The 17,084-nt window shown below is 44.1% G+C and overlaps 1 long non-coding RNA gene across 1 annotated transcript; it reads right to left on the reverse strand.

Annotated features, from left to right (window-relative positions):
* Nucleotides 1-166: 166 nt before the first annotated feature.
* Nucleotides 167-14,954, reverse strand: LOC144933699 (uncharacterized). Its single transcript, XR_013637079.1, has 5 exons — nucleotides 14,810-14,954; nucleotides 11,508-11,589; nucleotides 5,720-5,785; nucleotides 1,795-1,944; nucleotides 167-1,266 (listed from the first exon to the last, which is right to left on the reverse strand). It is a non-coding gene; the product is annotated as an uncharacterized LOC144933699 (long non-coding RNA).
* Nucleotides 14,955-17,084: the final 2,130 nt, after the last annotated feature.

A 17,084-nucleotide genomic window follows, 5' to 3' on the forward strand; every position in this document is an offset into this window, starting at 1 on the left:
TCAAACCGTGAACCTCAGCAACAAGCGACGAATGTGCTTCCACTAGGCCGCGTCACCACCACCCCCCCCCCCTAATCATTACTTAAGGGACGCGCAGGCAGCCGCGAGCAATCTGCTGTCACCTGGCTTTCTGACGAGATGTCCCTCTTCACAGCACCCTGGAACCGCCACCCACAGGTTGCAAAGTCAATCAATGTGCAGACTGCGACTTGGATACCATGCAGGAGAAATTACGAATACAAGTCGCACGTGGAGTTTATCACGGGTAGTTTGTGTGTGCAGCCAGTGTCGCTATAACGCAGCATCTGCCACTCTCTAATGGTATTTGGAATTAGACCAAAACTGTCTCCTGGCAATAACTGGCACAGAGGTGCCCCATTCCAAAAGTGCACAGCTACATTTTAAGAATGGTATTTTCTTTACAGCTAGGAGAGTGGACATTGAGGGATGTTCCACAGTGAAAGATGAGGCTTGGGCAGGACACGTGATGGCTGGAAGGGATGATGGTGTTGATGATGGCCAGCGGGCGAGACTAATGACCGAGTGGCGGCCAAAGGAAGGGAAACACGCCTGAGGAGAATGTTACCACAGTTTGAGCAATGTGTTCCAGCAACTCATGCGTGCCAATAGCTGTGTAGAGTTGCCATGAGTGGACTTTGGGGAGAGGGGGGTGCACGGTGAACCGGTGGGGGGGGGGGGTCTCCATACTTAAACGGTTGAAAATCAATTAATTGCATCTTTAATGAAAGAGTGTTATTATTTCACAGCGAGTACGTAATGGGTTATCTGCCACTGCAGGGTACGCTGTATGTATGTACACACCACAGAGACCTAACACGTGTGTGTGTGCCGAGCGTCGGTGAATTGTGCTGTGTGTGAAGTCAATGTATCCACTGCAGTTTCCTGCCATGAAAAATAAGAGTCAAAACAACCAACAGAATAAAGTATGCCCATCATATACTCTAGACACAGTGAAGTTTTCCTGGGCAAAGACTATTAAACATATCCAGCTTGTATTACGTATGCACAATACACATCAAATGTAACGGTGTTATGTGTTGAAGTTTATATATTGTGCAGTATGTGATTCAATAAGCTAGACTCATCAGCATACACAGAACGCCTCGTGAATATTTATTCGTGGTAAGTTGACAAATTTATCCAAAATCATAATTTGTGTTTATGTAGCCTCATGATGGACACTGCTTTGCGTAGGGCATATTTACTCGACAGTATCCAAGCAGGAATCCAACTTATCAGCCATCCCTGCAAAGGCAAAAAATAGCATCATGTTAGTATGCACAACAGCAGCAACTGCCAATCAGCTGAGCAGGGAACCTGACAGATAGATGCACTCTCTTCTGCCTCCTGTGATGGTATATTCCCTTGCCCAATCTACAGGGGACATTACAGGCCACTGGCACGAGCTCGGGCTATTCAGTTCCACATTCTCCTGCACCACATCCTGTACCCCAACCCCCCCATTCCAAACCAGCTCATCCCCACAAACATCCCCCACGTCCTCACTTCACCTCCTCTGGTCTAACAAAAATTATCAGGCTTGTTAGTGGCTGACACGCAGAACTGCATGACCCAGCTAATGCCAGCATTGATGCAGAGGAACTCGCACGTGATATTTGTGTCCAGATTATTGTAGCATCAATGAGGCCCCTTGAACAATCTAACCTGCTTTGTCCTTAAAGCTGGTGTCAATCGTGGCAACAGTTGCAATTTAATGTGGGTGTATATTTATTGTTATGTATTGATAACAAATATATATTCATTGAAACCCACCTGCAGGCCATGTGCTAAACAGCCATGTGTCCTCTCGGTTAGGCCAACAGTTCTCAGTGCTTCCTGAACAAACTGGTCTGGCTTCCGTATGAAAAAGCCAGGCTGCCTCCATTGGGTCATTGCTGTTGATACCAAAAAAGGCAACACGCTCTGTGGGAAAACAACGAGCCATGAGAACACATTGTGTCTGGCATTTCGCACTCATTGGCAAAGCTACCATCATTTGGCATCCGATCTAATCTGCAAACCTGAATTTCTAACTTTTTGATAGTTCAATAAACACACCAGCTAATGGTAGCCAATCTGATAACTTGACCATTGACCGTGGGTTTCACAATCATCTGCTGTGTTTTCTTATCCTTATTAACCACTTATTCCACTCGCAATACCATCAACTCCTTTGAAAAGTCTAAAATTCCCGTCACTCTTTAGAATTGCAGTAAAGTGTAGACGCTTTTTTTTTGCGTACACATATGTTGTTTACAACATCCAGTTTCTGAGGAATTTAATCAAAGTGATTTCCTGCTTGAGTGAAAATTGAGGCATTGGTGCTCATCTCCCATTTACAGCACGCAGCCAGTGATGTAAATTCCACATTCATAGATGGGGGGGGGGGGGGCGAGTCTATCCATAACACACTCTTGACTCCCCCCCCCCCCCACAGAGAGGTACCCATTTTACGCAGCCTGAAGGATGATGGGCCGAGTCAACCCCCAACCAGGACTTGAACTCACAATTTTCCCACCGAGCCGTTCACTTGACCGCTGAGCCACTGGGCTGGTTTTCATGAATGTTCGGGATTAAATGTGAATTACCTTGTCTTTTTTGGAGGCAATGGCAGTACTTTACAAAGAGTTTGCACTACAGGTCTCATTGCACCAACAGTCCATTGTGTTCATCTTCTTGGTTCTTTCGGTAAAGTCACGTAGAAGGGAAGTAATAAAATAATAAAAATAAAACACAATAAAATATTTCTCACGACGTTTCGGCTACAACGCAAGCAGCCGTCTTCAGGTGAAGAATGAGACACTGCCAAGCTAGGAGCTTATATATAAGCTGAGTTGGAGGTGTAAGAAGAGCGCCTTAACAGAAGAATGTGCATATCAAGAGGAATTCAGCATATTCATGGGAAATGCGTAGGAGGTGGGTGGGGGGGTTTCAAAGTCATATTATGCCCATGCATTATGCAGGATTATGCACGCGCACCGATCTAGATCAGTTAGACAAGACACTCTACAAATCACACCTATATTTGAGTGCAACAATGTCCACATCGGATTGGGAACATGTAGATAAAATGACTGCCTCTTCAGCTGCCGCTATGTCGACCAAATGTAAGGACAACTTGATTTCCAAATTCGATCGCCTCTCAAACAAGAAACCGGACCCACACATTGAAAAGCTAAATGTTAACAAAGTCGTAATTAATCGCAGTAACAAGTCTATTTCTGAAGGCCTGAAATCCGTTTTAGCTAAAGGACTAAACGTTGCAGTCACACCTAGACACATACCAGTTAATAATATCATTGCTAGAGTAGATGTAGCTCTCAAGGGCCTGAGTCACATCGCTGCAGACGTAGCAAGATCTGAAATCTCTGCAACCCTCAAAAACGCTAAGATGCCAGCTAGCAACATCAGCAAAGATGAGCGTTTTGAATTAGCTCAATTAAAAAAGAGGGATGACATTGTCATCCTCTCAGCCGACAAAGGCAATGCCACTGTCATCATGGACAAAACAGAATACAACAACAAGATTCAGGAACTACTCAACCATGGCAGCTATACAAAAATAAAAAGAGACCCCACCAACAGCCTCGTCTCCAAAACCAACAAAATCATTTCTGCTTCAACCGCATTAATTGATCAGACCAAACAGTTCTCGTTGAAACCTTCTGCAGCCAGGCCACCAAGATTGTATGGCTTACCAAAGATACATAAAGAAGATACACCTCTTCGTCCCATTGTCTCAACTATCAACTCCCCCACTTACAAACTGGCTCGTTTTTTGTCTGAAATCCTACGGCCTTTCACTGGAAAAACCACCTCTGCGGTACTAAACTCTACTGACCTGGTATCGACAATCAAGGGGATTTCCCTGTCCCCAGACGACCTGCTTGTCAGTTTTGATGTGGTTTCCTTGTTCACCAAGGTTCCTGTGCCTGACACCATCGCAATCATTGAAGACTTGGTTCATCAAGGACTGAATACTGGGGTACCCCCCCCTGGTGAGACACTGCTTAACCAATACATACTTCACCTGGAATGGCACCTTCTACAAGCAAACTGAGGGCACCCCAATGGGCTCCCCCCTATCTCCGGTTGTAGCCAACATTTTCATGGAGAAATTTGAGACTGACGCAATCCAGACTGCCACTCTACACCCGACCTTATGGAAGAGGTACGTAGATGACACTTTTGTCATCTGGCCACATGGCCGGCCTGCTCTAGACCAATTTCTCGACCACATCAATTCCATACACCCAGCCATCAGATTCACCATGGAAGTCGAAAAAGATGGCAAGCTACCCTTTTTGGATGTCCTAATTAAAAGGAGACCTGATGGTTCAATGAGCCATTCTGTCTACAGGAAAGCCACCCATACGGATGCCTACCTAAAACCGGATTCCCACCACCACCCATCCCATAAGAACTCCCTAATCAAGACTCTATACCATAGAGCCCAATGCATCTCCGACCAGGAACACATTGCCAGTGAACTCAAACACGTACGCCAAGCTCTTAAGGCTAATGGTTACTCCGACTACACAATCCGAAAAGCCATCACTCCAACCATCAAGAAGGATCCTGTTGATGAGCCTTTCAAAACCATCACCTTACCCTACATTGCTGGGCTCACAAAAAAGATCTCCAAAATCCTGATTAAACACAAGATTCAGGTCCGATTCAACACAGTACATAAAATCCGTGATCTGGTCCCGTCTGTAAAAGACGTGGTTCCAGACATACAGTCCCCTGGCGTCTACAAACTAAGTTGCCTCTGTGGTAGCAGTTACATTGGAGAAACCAAACGACATGTCTCGGACCGCATCCGTGAACATAAAGCAGACCTGAAACACGGTAGGACAAACACCTCAGCCGTGGCAGATCACTGTTACAATTCAGTGGGCTCACATGACATTGACTTCTCCAAGACAGAGGTTCTCTGCAAGCTATCTGGCTACCATGAGAGATTCGTTCATGAGGCGATCCACATATACAAACACAGAGACAATTTCAACCGAGAAGATGGATTCTGGCTCAGCAATCATTGGAAGGACGTAATAAACAATTTCGGATCTTAACTGATTGTTGTTCACGTTTACGGTGACTTTCAGACCGCAGTCCACTCACTGGCATTAACTGTGTATCATGTGTTCTCCACAGGGAATGCATTATTTGCTCCACTGCGGGTCTCCTGCCACCGTTCTCCCATTCACATGTTTCATTGCTTCTACATACTATTAACATTCCCTCCCTTTGTTAATGCTACCCCCTGCCCCCTCCCTTTGGTGCTGCTGATCCTGCATAATGCATGGGCATAATATGACTTTGAAACCCCCCCGCCCACCTCCTACGCATTTCCCATGAATATGCTGAATTCCTCTTGATATGCACATTCTTCTGTTAAGGCCCTCTTCTTAAACCTCCAACTCAGCTTATATATAAGCTCCTAGCTTGGCAGTGTCTCATTCTTCACCTGAAGACGGCTGCTTGCGTTGTAGCCGAAACGTCGTGAGAATTATTTTATTTTTTATTTTTATTATTTTATTACTTCCCTTCTACGTGACTTTACCGAAAGAACCAAGAAGATGAATCCCTGCAGTCACGAAAGCTTTAAATCGAAATTTAGTCCATTGTGTTATTATGTTCACTGTGAGGTGTTTGAGAACGAACAACACAAGTCTCCGGCCATGGCCATGGTTACCTGCACAATGATCCCACGGTCCTTATATTCGGCATGCAATGCTCTTGAAAAATAATCTGTAAAACTCTAAAGGCAGAAAATGCAGGTGAACATGATAGTGCAAGTAAGAATTTTAATAGTATTGCTTGGCATTTCTATCCTTAAATTAACACCACCTTACAGGACAACCTATAACAATCTTGGGTTTTCAACCCTTGTTTCGTTAATATGGGCGAAATTTCACATCTGCACAAGAACCACTCGATATGTAGGTTATGAAAAATTAGAATAGGTTTTACCATTTATGGAAATAAAACAGCTGTCAAGATGTTTAAACACCAAATAGATACATTTTGCAAGGAATCAAGTCTGCATTAACCACACGTACTTGTGGTAGACATGCAAGCATGCTCTAATGTATGCAGGATCTTTCAGTAATAAAGTACACGTTCTTAGCGTTCAAATTAGCTGGAGCATATTGGGAGGTGGGGCAGTGGTTGTGAATGGAATATATAAAAACACATCAAGCGGTCAGTCATTGAGTCATGTGCCCCCTTGCGTTCACGAATTTTTTATTTCACTCTTACCCACGCGTGCTTTGACTTCTTTGCTGGACTTTGCTTTGTTTTTTCTCTCTCTATAAACTGCAATCTATTTTATTCACTAAGGGCCCGCTGAGCTATGTAGCTCTTTTCAGAAGCGACCCAGCCAACACATTATGCTCAACCAAGTGGCTTAATGTGTGGAAATTTCTCGCAGCCAAATTCTCTAAACGCATGTTTCTAAATGTGCAGGGAAAAAGCGGAGGACCCTGAGAAAATTCCACGCGACCATGGGAAGAACATGCAAACTCCAAAGAAAGAGGCGTCAGGGTCCACAACCTCAATACCAGGTGAGGTAGTTAACACCTCGCCACCGTGGCGCCCCATTCAGCAGCACAGATCACAACTGATGATTATGATGATTTTTACACCATGCCCCAACTGCCCGGCTAGCTCAGCTTGTATAAGTTTGCACCCAAAGTGTGGTATGTCGGCAATTTTTTTTAAAATTCACGAATATATTTGCGTGAATGTCTCTTTAAATTAAATTCAAAGTCGACTATTGTGGCTCAGCACATGTTCTCAACCTGGACATTCGCAAATTTAAGAAACTCTCGTGGTTTAAACCCATCTACCACATTACCGGTTACATGGCTGTTCTGCCCTCTACAGACAGAGAGGAGTCATTGCAAGAGGCGCTGCAGCTTCATCGCCAGATCGTGACACACAAAACATTGCTAAAAAAACTGAATTACTTGCTTTGTTGCTACAAAGACATTATTAACTAACGCCGGTAAAATGAATATGTAATATATTTGACCGTTTAGTTGAATAATGCAATAAAAAACCTGCCTCAACCCAGGCTTCCCGAAATTTGCACAAAGTTCAGCAAATAGAAACATATAATCTAAAATGGATATTATCGCATAAAATAAGAAATATTTTTTACGTAAAAATACTCTAGAATATGTAATGTAAGCAACTGAACTAGAACACTTTACAAAATCTTCATACTATATTTATATATTTTAAGTTTTGCTGGCTGGCATGCACACAATTATAGATTTGCTAGACTACCAGACATTAAACAAAGACGGCCTTCAAGACGGCGGCCTCGGTTTTCAATAACGTATTGAGGATATGTTTTGATTCTCAAAAGCGATTAAACGTTCACTCATATCATCCCCATCATCCCTTGAAATGATCGATGCTAATAAAAGGAATACCACGAAGAGCAGCAAACAGGGGTAGCGTACGGCTGAAAATGTCCGCAAATAGCATTTAAAAGTGGTTAGCGAGCAATGTGCAATGCTGACTATAATACTCATCTTGACAAAATAAGTTGTCGTGCCTTTCGAGGCCACTGGCAGTTATTTTGACAGTTAAATGGCATCTATATATATACAGTACAAAGAGTATTGCCATTATCCGGTCACGACATGCTAAGTTATGTTCTTAATACTATTTTTGATTCAACAATGTAGCCAATTTTAGTATTTCATTATTCGTCACGGACCCAATAATATCTTACCACGTTGTGTGTTGTAAACATTTATAATAATTCTGTTAACCCGAGAAACGTGTGAGAGAGACCCGTTCAACGTTCTACCGATGCCAAAATTAGCCAATTGCCTCTTCAATTCTTTGGTGGTCCTTATAAGAGGCCACATATATCATGATCCCATCCTAAGAGCTGAAGCTGTGGAGCATGTTGTTAACAACTGGGGGAGGATTCAGGAGTATATTGTTGGTTTTACGTGTGAGGAATATAATAATTATACGGGACCCTTCTGGTGTATATACGGTGGGCATATAGAAATTGGGGCATTCAGTGAGAAATATGCTAAAATATAAGCCCGTGTCTAAAACAATACAGCGCCAGTCCCCACAGACATAGGTCCTGAAAACTGTGAGAGGAAGATACACTTATTTTAGAGTGGGACTAGAGATGCTGGACACTATGGTGTTTTATTACCATATGTAAGTTAACAGAAACATCATCCAGAGGCAGAAGGTCAGATAGCACAGACGGTACTGAAGGAAAGAGATGCAGTACAAAAAATATGAGATCAAGAGACATAAAAAATAAAGTGCCGTAAGGCTTAAAAAATAAATCAAGAGGCAGAAAAGGAAGACAGCGATACGACATGATGAGAAAGCAAGAATGCTTGAAACTTTGGCAGCACAAACTAAACTAAAACTACGAACATTTTTTTATTTTATTTTACCATCATGGGACCTCCTTTGCCAGTACCAAAATATTAGAATAGGTTTTTCCCCTTTTTTCTGGCAACAAAACTGAAACCTTTTTACAATAAATCATGTCTGCATTAACCACAATACTTGTGGTCAGAATGCAAACAAAAAAACATACTCTGATAATATATGCATTGTCCTTGAAACTGATTGGTCCACACCAGTGACAGCTTTCTTTTGAGCTTCGTTTCAAACGGTGTTCGAGGCATACAGCTCAAAGACAATGCACTATCAGAGTAATGAGAGCTCGGGGTGAGCATCTATATCATGGGACCTCCTTTGCCAGTACCAAAATATAATAGGTTTCCTTCTGTCAACGGTGTCCCTGTGTGTCCTGAGGTTGGATACGGATGACAAGCGGCGATACAACATCCCCAGAGCAAACGGATGCGCTACGATCTTCAAGAGCATGGATGGCTCCGGTCTGACGGACATAGACCTGCGCATATACCCAACGGTCGAGCGGAGCCACATCTGGTAGATCGGGTTGTGTTTCCGCGGATGTTCCCCTGGAGGCGACTACGGTTGGACCTAGACTCTTGTTTGAGAACCAGAGAAGACCTGGACCTGAAGGCACAAAGATGACTCCACTCCAACATTAGTTTCAATTTGGATCACCGCAAGGGGTTCAACGCCGTGCACAACTGTGGTCGTCTTATCACGACAGTAAGTGGTCCGTGCGTACATAATTATGGAGTAACCCACCTGGGTTAAATCAGACACCACCAAAAAAACCTCAGCATCGAGTGCTACGAGGCCCTGATGGACTACGTGAATTCCAGCGTTCTCACCGACAAAAAACTGTCTCGGATTGGGAATATGTTTGTGGCAACACGTGCGTTCTGCCCACAATGCACGGTGCACCACAATTCCATGCGCCATTCACGATTGAGCCCGCGGTCAAACTCCGTCGCCCAGAGCAAGTGGATGGGATCGTCCTTGCCGAGTTATCCGTCCTGGACTCGGATCCTGAGAACCACGCGATTGTCGTGGACTGCTTGCTCCATGGACCTCGCAGACTTCCCTGCCTCTTGGCGGGGAAGGTTGTAAAAAGAGGTTCCCCAAAGGGTTTGTAAGATGTTGTTCACGGCATCCCTTGCACCGTGACAACGTGGAGCTCGGATGCACACAGCCGAACGGCAATGACTCCCGTGGACAATTCGATGGTCGTGCCTCATTGACCCCCCAGTCAGACTCTTCCAGAAATACGATTGCCATGTGAACGCGCTTTGGTGGCCGGAGTGCAGCACGGACATAAATACACCCACAAGAGGGCATGACTGGGCAAAGGTCGGCATCAAGGTGGACAAGACACGATGAGATCAACACAAACATAGACACAAGGTTATGAGTCCCGTAGAGGCAGCTTGGCGAATCCTGGAACTGCCTCTCCACGATAAGGTCTCGGATTGTGATGACACCTGGAAAACCTCCTGTCGTCTGAAAAATAAGTATATAGATATAATTGCTCTACCTGAGATATAAATGCTCAAATACTTGCATTGTCTATGTACTGTTCGCCTTTTGGCATTCTCTGGTCTAACATTGGTGGCGAGACAAGGCCACAAAGAAGGCTGGTGTAGGCCAATCAGCTTCAATGACAATGCATATATTATCAGAACATGTTTGCATGTTTTGCCACAAGTATGTGTGGTTAATGCAGACTTTACGCCTTGCAAAAAGGTATCTTTGGTGTGTGAACGTCTCAACACTTCCTGTTTTATTGCCAGAAAGGGTAAACACCAATTCTTATTTTTCATACCTTGATACTGGCAAAAATAGGTCCTGTAAGATACTCCTGTCGTCTACGAGGATGGCCAAGAAGCAGACACCGTGGAGAAGACGACTCACAAAGCACTCCGACCATTTACTTCCCCCTCAAAAGGCCGCGAATCCCAAAGTGCGCTCCCCCGCTCTATTCCGAGATCCCCGTGACCTTTACGCATGGCACTGCAGAACCAAAAGAGCGGAAGCGTCGATTGAAACCCGGCAAAATAATTGGACGGATCATTTCAAAACGATCCATCCGATCGGGCCGCCTGCGTCTCCACGACATTCTGAGAGGTTTCATCTGAAGCTGCTCCTGACCTGCGTCATCGGAGACAGGCCCTTCACAGAACTCCGGAGCATGGACGGTAAGGTCTGGTTGAAGGAAGTGGCTCTTGGTTTCAGTACACAACACGCAATATGTACTGTACAGCACGTTTTGGTCTATATAGTAAAACAATTGGTATTCGCCACGAGGTGACGGTGATGTCACCATGGCGCCTGTGCCACTTTAGGGCCACGTAAAGTGTTGAACACCTGTCACTGGGCAAACCCAGGTGCCATGGGTTGACGGACTGAAATGACTGGCACCACACACACTGATGTATTGTTCACACAATAAAAGCTGGACATCTCAGCTCAATAAAATAGGGCTCCCCCACAATAGTCCAGCTAGCCAGGGTTCTATTGTCATGTTACGAGAGCTAGCCGAGGTTATACTGTTATATTGGAACTTTTAAAAGGAAAGGACATTTGGGCTCAAACCATTGATCTCATTACACAGGAGAACCGGATTAATCAGTCACCTCAATTGGGCGCACACAGATGAGTACTGCTGGTCCGGTGCTGTCACTCGGAGCACTATGACCCACCCAGGCGCTTCCCCAGTGCATAGCTCTCAACCCCTTATCAGTGCCTACCTTGTTACAGACCAATTCAGACCCTATTGGTCACCCCGTGCCCTTATAAATCTCAACGTTCATCCTGCAAAGCCCCATCACAAGGGGGAAATACAAACAAAACTTATTTTTTGCCCCTATTGAAACGGCTGTACGCCGTATGGACCTGAAAACTCAATTTCCCTGTACAAGAATACGTGTAAAATGTATGGGTCGACGGGTATGACATGAACACAAAATATTCAGTCACAACGATACTAAAGAATTTTTTTTGTTTAATGATCATTCACGTGACCATATAAAAGTTAATGTTATATTATTATTTGCATTTCAAAAGGGGGTTACCTTGGATGATGTGTACATCGTTAGCAAGGGAAACGGGTGTGCTGCCATGCCAGACGAGATGTTAATTATCACATCTTTGTTCCTGAAATAAATACAAACAAATTAGAAAACAAGAACAAACTAAATATTTTTGAGAAAACATATGGTGCAGTGCTGAGGGGCGATTGCAGTGATGATAGTCGTGGTGATGTTGTGATCATAATTATAGAGCCCAGATGATAATGATGTTGCCGATGGTTGTGCTGTTGGTGTAGATGTTGCTAAAGTTGACAATGTGGCTGACGGTGATGTTACTGATGTTGACAATGTAGCTGATGGTGTAGATGTTGCTGATGTTGACAATGTGGCTGATGGTGTAGATGTGGCTGATGGTGATGTTGCTGATGTTGACAATGTAGCTGACGGTGATGTTGCTGATGTTGACAATGTGGCTGATGGTGATCGGAAAAAGCAGGGAGTGTATGACTGGGACTCAAGACCAGTGGGCAGCAGGCAAGGCTACGGACAAATCAGCCGAGCCCTGGGTGGCATTCCGGAGTACTCAGCAAGAACCTGGGTTGGACTATGAAGTACACAGTGGGAACCTGGGAGACACTATGCAACATCCAGAGGAAACCTGGGAGAGAATACGGAGCACTCGCGCGGGAACCTGGGAGAGAATACGGAGCACTCAGGGGAAATCTAAGAGGTACTATGGAGCACTGAGAATTTAATGTGTGAGAGACTATTGAACACTCAAAGGGAACCTGGGAGAGATTACAGAGCAAACAGAGGGAACCACGTGCAACGCTGGGAAGACATCGCCGGGACAGGTGCTGCAGTAACTATAGCTGTAGTGATGATGCAGGGAATTTACATAGAGACCATGGGATTCTCGAGAGTTGTATTAGCACTTGCTGGAGGTTTTCCCACCAGTGTATTGTTATTGTTGTGTTAGCAATGTTTTCACAGAATTACTTTCCTGACTCCAAAGACACATGTTTGTGAATAAACTGTCGCCAAGCAAAAAGGGGTGTATGCTCTCAACTTCCTCGGGTAGGTTTGGAACTATGAACACTAAAATCGGCTAACAGGAGGAATACACAAGTGCCAATGATAATCAAACACATTGCCTTTTCTACTGTAGACCAAACCCATGCAAATTTTTCAGTCAGCCTAGATCTATCAATACTGCATTTTACTAAATAACAAGATCTAAGTTAACACTAAGCTACCAACAAGACCATTAAATCCAGGGTCAACATCATCCAAAAGCTGGCAGAGATTTCCTGGAGATGTGACACTGAGACCCTTCAGACATCAACACAGCAGCTTCATAAAACTTGGCCACCGCGGTGGCTGCCAGTACTCGTGAATATCTCGTTGTTGAACATCCATTGGGAATGCTGCAACAATTAGGGAGTGTAAGCTCTTTGAAAAAAAAACTGGATTCCGACATCAAATCCCCCCCCCCTACCATTTGAAATCGAGACGTCCATTTCGGACAAACAGCCCTGACTCTTCTGCGAGCCAAAAAAGCAACTATACTACCCAGTGGAGTAACACTTAGCACACCAGCGGAGTCCCAATCAAGACAACCTTCAGAATCAGAATATTTATTTATAAAGGAGGAATCCGATGAGCGATAAAGCTCTTTTTCAGAGATATTCAGTAGGGGCGGGTAAGAACGTAACAACAACAAACAGTGCAAAAAACATGATAGTGCAAAGTAGAAGAAAGGTAAAAAATCACCCAAACACATAAAAATACAACTAAACGATCCCCATCTTACCAGGCAAAGCCCACAAGGTATTAACGTATTTTTCAGAAGCAACCTGGCAACAAATGATAGCTCAACAAATTGGCCCATCATTTGGGCATTTATAGCACCAAAAAAATCTAAATAATCTCAACGAAAGAACAGCCTCGGTTTCTCTCTATCCGCTCTCAGCCGTCTCCAAACAAGCACGTTGACGGTGTGGATATTTCCTGCTTGAATGGAACAACAAGAGCCCACCAAACTGCAAATGCGGTGAGGTGCAAACCATGAGCTGCATATCAAAATCAGAATATATTTATATTTGAGGAATGCGATGAGCTATAAAGCTCTTTAACAGATGTCCAGTAGCTTCACTTAGCACTTATGACTACCCAATATAACACGCATGTTCTGGTGGAACAAGCAAGACTCTACTCAACTACCCCGGATGCCATGGAATGGCTTACAATTATATTCAGTTTCTGCTTTCAAATGCTATTCAAATAACGAAGAAAGTGCGAACGAATTCCTGCCATAGATGCCAGTTCCCGCACTGTACCGGGTCAAAATCGGACAGATATCAACAAGTCATTACCATAGTCACGATGCAGTCCCTAAATGAACCGCATGTGGCTCCTGAGCCGCAGGTTGCCGACCCCTATCCCATGAATATATTCGGCGTGTGTAATCCAGCAACCCTTTGTAAATGAAAGATTGGGTGATTCAGGCAGTTAAATGGTTAACTATCCCTTTGATGAGCAGTGAATTATTACATTTTATTTGGGAAACGTTTTGTAACCTCCATACACAAGCAACACTCTGGATTAGTTTATAACAATTATTGCCTCTTCAGCAGTCAAGGCTTGCTTGGTGAAATGCCAGATGTTTGTATGCAAGCACCCTTTATATTAGATATTGTTTAAGGGGATATGATTAAATCTCAGGTTTTTTCGTGCAAACAGGAAATATTTGGCAGTTTGGCAAAAGGACTGTTGTTAGGTTGTGATGAGCAGTTTCTTAGGGCTATTGAAGACAGTGAATGAAGGTGTGCTTTGGGCAGATTTTTTTTAAGATGGGGGAGGGGGAATTAAAAAAAGGGTTCGGGTTATATATGCGCGGGGAGATACGGTTGCATGGGGGTGGTGAGGTGTGATTTTTAAGCTCCGATTTGTAAAGGGAAAGGCTTTGGGATAGTTCACAATTGCCAGCTACAGAGATGTGCAGAGTATGACCTGCGTTTAGTGCTATCTATTTATGAACGAATTTAATACATTTTAATTAACGCTGCCTCTAAAACTATATGTCATTCTTTGAAGTCTCTCTGCACTTGGGTTCCCAGCTATTCAGGTTTGACCCAGTCAGCCCAGGAATTGGCATCTGTGATTGGGTGCCAGGGATTGGTTTTTAACAAGATCCGGTGGTACTGCGTTGAAGTTCATCACAGTAGACTGCATAACGTTGATAACAGATCTAGGCGAACTGAGGCACATATCTGGGTTTGGTCTACAGTGGAAGAGGTTGCGACCCTAATAAGTGTAAAGACCGAAATCAACAGACCACTTACCTATTCTTAGGTTTTTTCGGTGAAGTCACGTAGGTAAAAAATGTAAATTAAAATTAATAAAATTAAAATAAAATAAAAATCACGACGTTTCGGAGGCAACACAAGCTTCCGTCTTCAGGTGGAACCGTCACAGCACGATTGCTTTATCAAGAGAAATTCCAAGAAAACCGTCCTTGTATATATACTGGTTGAGGGTGGGAGTAGCCAAGGTAGGCCCCTGGATATTATTATTATACTGGTAGGAACGAAGTGGACCAGCCTACAATAGATTATATCGTCCGTCCGTTTGTCCGTCCGTCCATCCTTCCGTGTAGCAACATCGCCCCCTACTGCAAACACTTGGCATGACCCTACAAAAACCTTTAGACTCAGTGACACTTTCCTGGCTAAACAAGTGTAACATTCCCTTATAATTCCCTGAGATAGCTTTTAATTAAAACATTTAAATTACAAATTCACTCACAGCGGCCAAAAGCCTACAGCTAGGCCTAAAGCCTAGAACTAGGCCTCAAACTCTTCCTTCGTATCGTACCCCGCGTGTGTGAAAGGGAGTTAATGTTTAACAATGTTACATTCCCTGGTGTTTTTTAATAGAAACATTTACATTTAAAGCTTTTACATAAATAATTAAAACATTTATATTAAAAATTAACTCACAGCGGCCTAAAGCCTACAGCTAGGCCTAAAGCCTAGAACTAGGCCTCAAACTCTCCCTTCATATCGTCCGATTAGGTGTAGCAACATCGCCCCCTACTGCAAACACTTGGCAGGACCCTACAAAAACCTTTCGACTCAGTGGGGCTTTCCTGGCTAAACAAGTGTAATAATACATTATGTTTATATTTTTTGGTTATTCGTTCCTACCAGCCCACCCCGCAGGGTCCTGTTTATTGTGAGGTTGGTGCGGCTAAAGCCGCTGCTAGGAATGAGCCTTTGTTGTGTAGACTGGTTGAACTGGGAGGAGGTTCCAAGAGTTGTTAAGGTGCGGCTGATGTAAAGGTGTGGCTGCTGTAAATGGGACTGAGCCTTTGTTATGTAGAGGTTGGTGTGGCTGAAACCGCTGCTAGGAATGAGCCTTTGTTGTGTAGACTGGTTGAACTGGGAGGTTCCAAGAGTTGTTCAGGTGCGGCTGCTGTAAATGGGACTGAGCCTTTGTTATGTAGATGAAACATCCCTTTGCTACGTTGCTGGGATTAATTCTAGATTTGCCAAATATGTGTGATAAAACTTAAAGCAGGAAACCAGTGTATGAAAAAAGAAGAAGAAACTATACGGTAACTGAAGAATAGTGCCTGTCAAATGAGATGGTCCAAATATGTGGTGACGTTTCGGAGGCAACACAAGCTTCCGTCTTCAGGTGGAACCGTCACAGCACGATAGCTGTATCAAAAAAGAGAAATTCCAAGAAAACCGTCCTTGTATATATATACTGGTTGAGGGTGGGAGGAGCCAAGGCAGGCCCCTGGATATTATTATTATTGTGAGGTTGGTGTGGCTAAAGCCGCTGCTAGGCTCAGTCCCATTTACAGCAGCCGCACCTTTACATCAGCCGCACCTTAACAACTCTTGGAACCTCCCAGTTCAACCAGTCTACACAACAAAGGCTCATTCCTAGCAGCAGCTTTAGCCACACCAACCTCACAATAATAATAATAATATCCAGGGGCCTGCATTGGCTCCTCCCACCCTCAACCAGTATATATACAAGGACGGTTTTCTTGGAATTTCTCTTACTTGATACAGCAATCGTGCTGTGACGGTTCCCGTTAAGAGTGTGCTCCTAATCCCAGCTCGTTACCTGTATAAAAGACACCTGTTCACAGAAGCAATCAATCAATCCGATTCCAAACTCTCCACCATGGCCAAGACCAAAGAGCTCTCCAAGGATGTCAGGGACAAGATTGTAGACCTACACAAGGCTGGAATGGGCTACAAGACCATCGCCAAGCAGCATGGTGAGAAGGTGACAACAGTTGGTGCGATTATTCGCAAATGGAAGAAACTCAAAAGAACTGTCAATCTCCCTCGGCCTGGGGCTCCATGCAAGATCTCACCTCGTGGAGTTGCAATGATCATGAGAATGGTGAGAAATCAGCCCAGAACTACACGGGAGGATCTTGTCAATGATCTCAAGGCAGCTGGGACCATAGTCACCAAGAAAACAGTTGGTAACACACTACGCCATGAAGGACTGAAATCCTGCAGCGCCCACAAGGTCCCCCTGCTCAAGAAAGCACATATATATGCCCGTCTGAAGTTTGCCAATGAACATCTG

This window comes from Lampetra fluviatilis, chromosome 8 (genome assembly GCF_964198595.1).
Source record: "Lampetra fluviatilis chromosome 8, kcLamFluv1.1, whole genome shotgun sequence".
Taxonomy (NCBI): Eukaryota; Metazoa; Chordata; class Hyperoartia; order Petromyzontiformes; family Petromyzontidae; genus Lampetra; species Lampetra fluviatilis.